This window comes from Mustela putorius, unplaced genomic scaffold (assembly GCF_011764305.1).
Source record: "Mustela putorius furo isolate JIRA1106 unplaced genomic scaffold, ASM1176430v1.1 tig00000551_pilon_pilon_pilon, whole genome shotgun sequence".
NCBI lineage: Eukaryota > Metazoa > Chordata > Mammalia > Carnivora > Mustelidae > Mustela > Mustela putorius.
The window spans coordinates 7,808,238-7,814,036 of NW_025421412.1; the positions used below are offsets into that span (position 1 = coordinate 7,808,238).

Genomic DNA, 5,799 nt, shown 5'->3' on the forward strand with positions numbered 1-5,799 from the left:
TCTTAAAATATGCAAAGGACTTTGCATATTCCATTGATTTATTGTCTGGCTGTGTTTTACCTTAAAAAACAACAATTGATTTTTAGGTCTTCGGTTTGTTTAAGGTCCAAGTGTTAAAATGGGTATTCCAGAAAGAGAAAGAGATGTACGTGCAAAGAAGATAATGGTTATGAAGGTCAACATCTTCCAGGATAATTCCAGAGTGATACTGTGTCACTTTGAAAGTCAGCAGAAGTCCAGAACTCGAAATTGTTTCATTAGGAATACAGCAATCACCTATTAAATTGGGAGGTACTTTTTTTATTATTATGTTGTGTTAGTCACCATAAAATACATTAGTTTTTGATGCAGTGTTCTAAGATTCATTGTTTATGCACCACAACCAGTGCTCCATGCAATATGTGCCCTCCATAATACCTACCACCAGGTTCACCCAACCCCCACTCCCCTCCCCTCCAAAACCCTCATACTGTTTCTCAGAGTCCACAGTCTCTCACGCTTTGTCTCTTCCTCTGATTTGCCCCAATTCACTTTTCCTTTCCTTCTCCTAATTGGGAGGAACTTCTTACCACATCAGGAACTAAATGTTTACTATTCACGTTATTTTTGTTGTTATGATTGCATGTGATTCTTTAATTATTTTTGGTAGATGCTGGAGTAGTGATGTCAGAATCTCTCCAAGAATTTAAGATATTTGCCAAGTCAACATTCTCTAAAACATTACTTTCCAAGAAGATAGGAGGGACAGGGCGCTTTCCTTTCCAGGACTGAGTAACCACTAACAATGGAACATGAATGCCAAAAGGAGTTGAGTTATTACTAGATATAATTTCTTACATTGGAAGCCTTTTTTCTTTGCTCAGTGCTAAACCCAGAACTGGGTATTTTTTAGAAAGTCCTGTAAAAATAATTTAGTTTCCAGGCCTGGAGCCAGCCCAGATAACATTACCATGATCCTGAGTTATTTCCTTAACTATATATCAGGATTCTCTGAATTCCCAGAAGACCATTATTTAAAGGGAATAATCAAGTGGAAAATTAGTGGCATAAGCCGTGAAAAATTGACATATTCTCAAAAATTATTGCAAAACTTACTTTGGCTAGCAGTAATTCTATGTTTCATATTTTAGTGTGCCAGAGGAAAGCTCAAGGAACAAAAGTGATTATAGCATCATATAAAAGGGGGAAAATGTCACCTATACCATTAAGTAGTATACAAGATACTCTTAGCTGTCATTGTTATCTTGAATTTAAAGATGATTTATCTAACTCACTCTCTCTGGCACCTTTGCTTTCCATAGGAGTTATGTCAATAGAACTCACTCCCATGGACAGGAACCTCTGTCTTTAGCTCCTGTAGGAGGTCCAACGAGGGAGGCCCAAGGAACTCACACCATCACAATGAACCTAAAAAGGAATTAGCTATTAAGAGACCTAATGATATAAAGTGGATGCACAGAACAATATTTACATTTTTGTGAATATAAGTTTATGATAGGATATATGAGCTTTTTTTTTTTTTAAAGAATTTTTATCTATTTACTTGACAGAGAAATCAAAAGTAGTCAGAGAGGCTGGCAGAGAGAGACAAGGAAGCAGGCTCCCTGCTGAGTAGAGAGTCCGGTGTGGGGCTGGATCCCAAGACCCTGACATCATGACCTGAGCCAAAGGCAGAGGCTTAACCCACTGAGCCACCCAGGTACCCAAGCTTTTTATCACAGAACCTATCACAGGAATAAACATGGAAGTCAATTCTATTCATAAGTCTATTCTTTGTAATATCTCTGTTAATAACTAAAATGTACCACACAATCAAAGCAAGTTGATTTGGGGGGCGGTGCCTCAGTGGCTGAGTTGGTTAAGCTTCAGAATCGTGATTTCCGCTCAGGGCTCAGGTTAGGTTGTGATCTTGGGGTCATGAAATGGAGCCTTGCCTCATGCTCACCACTCAGCACAGGGACTACTTGAGAGTCGTTCTCCCTCTCCCTCTGGCCCTCCTGTGCTTGCGTGTGCACGCTCTCTCTCTCTTTCTCTCTAAATAAAGGCAAAGGTTATTTTTTTAATATTGAGGATATGTGTCTGTATTTCTCATATACACTTTTTCCAAGTGGAAATGAAGTTAACTTTTTTTCACAACCACTTCCAGTGGAAATACACAACAAAATTTCAGTGTCAAGAAACTGGCTCTTAATTATTTGAAAACTAAAGCAAAAAATGCTCTTTTGAGTATAGCTTTGTATATTTTTCAATTTAATTAGTCTATGGAATTTTAAATACTTTAGAACAATAACGCTTCAACCTAGATTTGTTAATATAGGCTATTCCATGGAATTTAAATATAATAAAGAGATGAATATAAAAATTACATGCTCAGAAGAAAACTATTTAAGTAAAATTTATGAGCATTTCTGGATCTGTAAAAAGAAGAAGGGGGAAAGAAATAACATTTCGGGTGCATTTACTGTTAAACTATAAAAATGTAATTGGCCAAAGTATGTGTTTGTGTGTGTGTGTTTGTGTACACATACAAGCAATCTTAGCCAATTACATTTATATATTATATATATGATATAGGATATATGGGGTAAAATAATATATAACTTTCATATTAGAAAAAGCAGTATTATTCTCTGACAAGATATGAAAGGGATCACATTTGGTATCCAAAAAACAATATGTAGATTTACTTCATTTTAATTCACTGCATTTTTTAATCCACGGAATTTTTTTTTTTTAATTCCAGCAGAAAAGAAGATTTGCATTATCAAATGACTGATTTGCATTATCAAATGACTAGGAGCTAACGAACAAGTTCCAAATATCTTTCCATCAGGAGAGGAGGTAGTAGGGCCTTCAGCAAATTATCTTGAAAATACAACCAATTTTTTTTTTATTTAAAGGTGGATAATGTGTATGCTCTGTTATTATAGTGAATTAGGCAATGCATACTTTAGTTCTTTACTAACAATAAAAAATACTGAAACAAATGTGATCATTTATTTAAACAAAAATGTATAAATATTAATTCTAAGCTTTCATTATGTTCTAATTATTAAACCTACATAAAATGATTTCATCTAAATATACAAAGTTGTTAGCACTTCTTTATGTTTAGCAAGAAAAAATAAGACTGTTTCTAACTTTCCTCAGAGAAATTATATTCTAGAGTCACTGATTTACGTAATAAACTAAATAGGTCACACATTGAAGGTATTTATTTTAAAGCAAAATTGTTCTTTTTATTTTCAAAACAGAGTAATTCTTTCCCTCTCTGAGTTCACTCAACCTTATCACTGAACTTACTTGTTGAAATAAAAAAATAGTAAAAGCATAAAAAACAGATGGAGAGTTAAATCTAGAACATTTTCTAGATAATTTTCTAGTCCAACAAATGCCAACTATCTGTTAAACATTAGCACATAAATAGGGTTTGTAAGAGAGGACGCTTTTCTAAATATGAATCCAAACAACTTAGATGTGCCCATAACATCTGCAAGTTGGCAATTTTGGTCAAATAGCAAACACCTTAGTGCTGGTTGAAAAGATGAGGAAAAGGTGAGGTGTTTGAGCAACCAGAACGGAAAAACTGGAGACCTACGTGTAAGGAAACAGTCACATTATTCCTTTTCATTTTTTCTGGATCGGGATAACTTTTCTATTAGTCAGCCAATAAAGTCTGGAGCTGTCTTTCTTTACACGTGTTATCATTTTATTATATGCAAGTGATATTTTCTAAGTTAGATTGTGTGGATATAAACATCATGCTAATAATAAAATTAAAGGAACTTCTCACTCTTCCCCTTAGGAAAAAAAAAAAAACAAAAAAAAACAAAGAACAAAAACTATGTGAGTCAAATACGGCATGTTGGGTAAATAAAGAGAATCACCGAGGTTTGATTACCAAAGGATAAAGATTTGAATGTTTGTATTGTCAGTTTTGCTTATCTGCAAAACTGAGAGCTCAAGTTTGGACAAAAATATAATTGATCTTCTACTTTCTACTTCTGGTCCTAAAGAGAGGAGAAAGCTTTATTGTCTAATCTCTTACTTCTTACAGGAGATCTAGAGCAGGGGTAAGACAGAAGCATAAGGAGGTGTGGAGAGAGGCTCTCAGAGATAGGCTTCCTCTGCTTTCTGTGATGTTTTCCTGGGGTTCATCCAGGCAAATTCCCACCCTGGGAGCAGCAAAGATGAAATCAGCAAGGAACCTCTGACCACAATGACTGTCATAGAAACAGAACTCTATTTTTTCATTCATTCTTTCACTGATTCATTCAAAATTCCTATAATACTTAGGAGGACAGCATCATTTCCTTAAATTTTAATAACACCATGCCATAAAATTGGAATAAAAGAGTTGTTAAAAATTCCCCTTGTCACAGATACCTTGGAAGATGAATGTTTGTTAGATATTATGGTATGTGAAATCATTATTGATCATTACAAATCTGATGATACAATAAGGAATCTTCCAAGTTTATGATCCTGGGTGAATACAGTCTTATCTTGCTGGATTTGACAGAGCATAAAATAAAACAATTTTAATCAAAAAATTCTATAAAATATAAAACACAAGGCAAATATTTATTTGTATTGATTCCTCCCTAATTATTCACTGATCGTCATAGAACATCACCAGGAACCATGTGACATACAGGTGCAGTGGGTTTGTCTTAACGTGATGGTCCAGACTCCATTTTCATATTAGATATTACTAGTCAGAAATTACAATCAGCATATGGACATCCCTGGGAAACCCATAATAATGACAGACTCATGAGCTAGTAGTCTTTCCCAAAACATTGCAATGAATCCAAAGTGGGTAGAAGGCTTTTGAAAACTTTCTTAGCTGTTAGAAACTGAAACATGACAGCAGGTTTGATTTTCCTGAGCCTTCTCTCCATGCCTCATGGACGTCACCTTCTTGCTGTGTCCTCGCATGGTCTTTCCTCTGTGTGGGTACATCCCTGACTTCTCTCGGTCCAGATTTCTTCTTAAAGGACACCAGTCATATTGGATGAGAGCTCACCCCAACGGTCTCATGTTGATTTAATTATCTCTTTAAAGCCCTAATCTTCAAGAGCAATCACATTTGGAGGTAGCAGAGGTTAGGGCATCCTCATATAAATTCTAGGAGTCATAATTCCACCCATGACAATTTGTAAGAAGGAATAGCAAAGCCCATGAAAGAAATAAATCAGAGACTGTCAAAAAGCTTTTGGCATGTCTCAGAATACACACTTTTTTTGCTCATGCCTAGCTTGAAAATCAAATCCTCTAAGAAATAACTTGTTCTGGAAAATGAGGTTTGGAAATGATGAAAAACATCATCTTGACAAAATAAAATTGTAATGTAATTATTGACTCAGCCAAATGGAAACATCTCAGGGTCTGGCAAAACAAGCTCTACTTTAATCAGTAGTAAAAAGGCAGAACCACATTACATATTTGAAACTTTGAAAAAAATGATCATCATCATACTGTTCTGTCATTATATATAAATCCATTGAAAATCCTCAGAACCCTCTAAAGATGAGCATGATCGTTCTGTAATACTGCTTGCGAAAGGGACTCTCCAGGTCGTGAAACACAATCACTTACCTTCCTGGAATCTGGCAACATCCCTGATAAATTATGCAGTTCCATATGGTCCAGGATGGCTCCTATTACTTTCCTCATCTTTCCAATTTTGGAAAGTGATTTTTAATGGGCATTATGAGCAATTTGATTTGTTCTTGACATATATATATGTATATGTCTTGTCATATATACATACATACATACACACAGACACACTCA

The 5,799-nt window shown here is 35.1% G+C and overlaps 1 long non-coding RNA gene across 1 annotated transcript; it reads right to left on the minus strand.

Moving 5' to 3' along the window:
- Window positions 1-4,166, minus strand: LOC101685152. The gene is made up of 3 exons (XR_199010.2): window positions 4,049-4,166; window positions 1,275-1,407; window positions 1-276 (listed from the first exon to the last, which is right to left on the minus strand). It is a non-coding gene; the product is annotated as an uncharacterized LOC101685152 (long non-coding RNA).
- Between the last annotated feature and the right edge of the window lie 1,633 nt (window positions 4,167-5,799).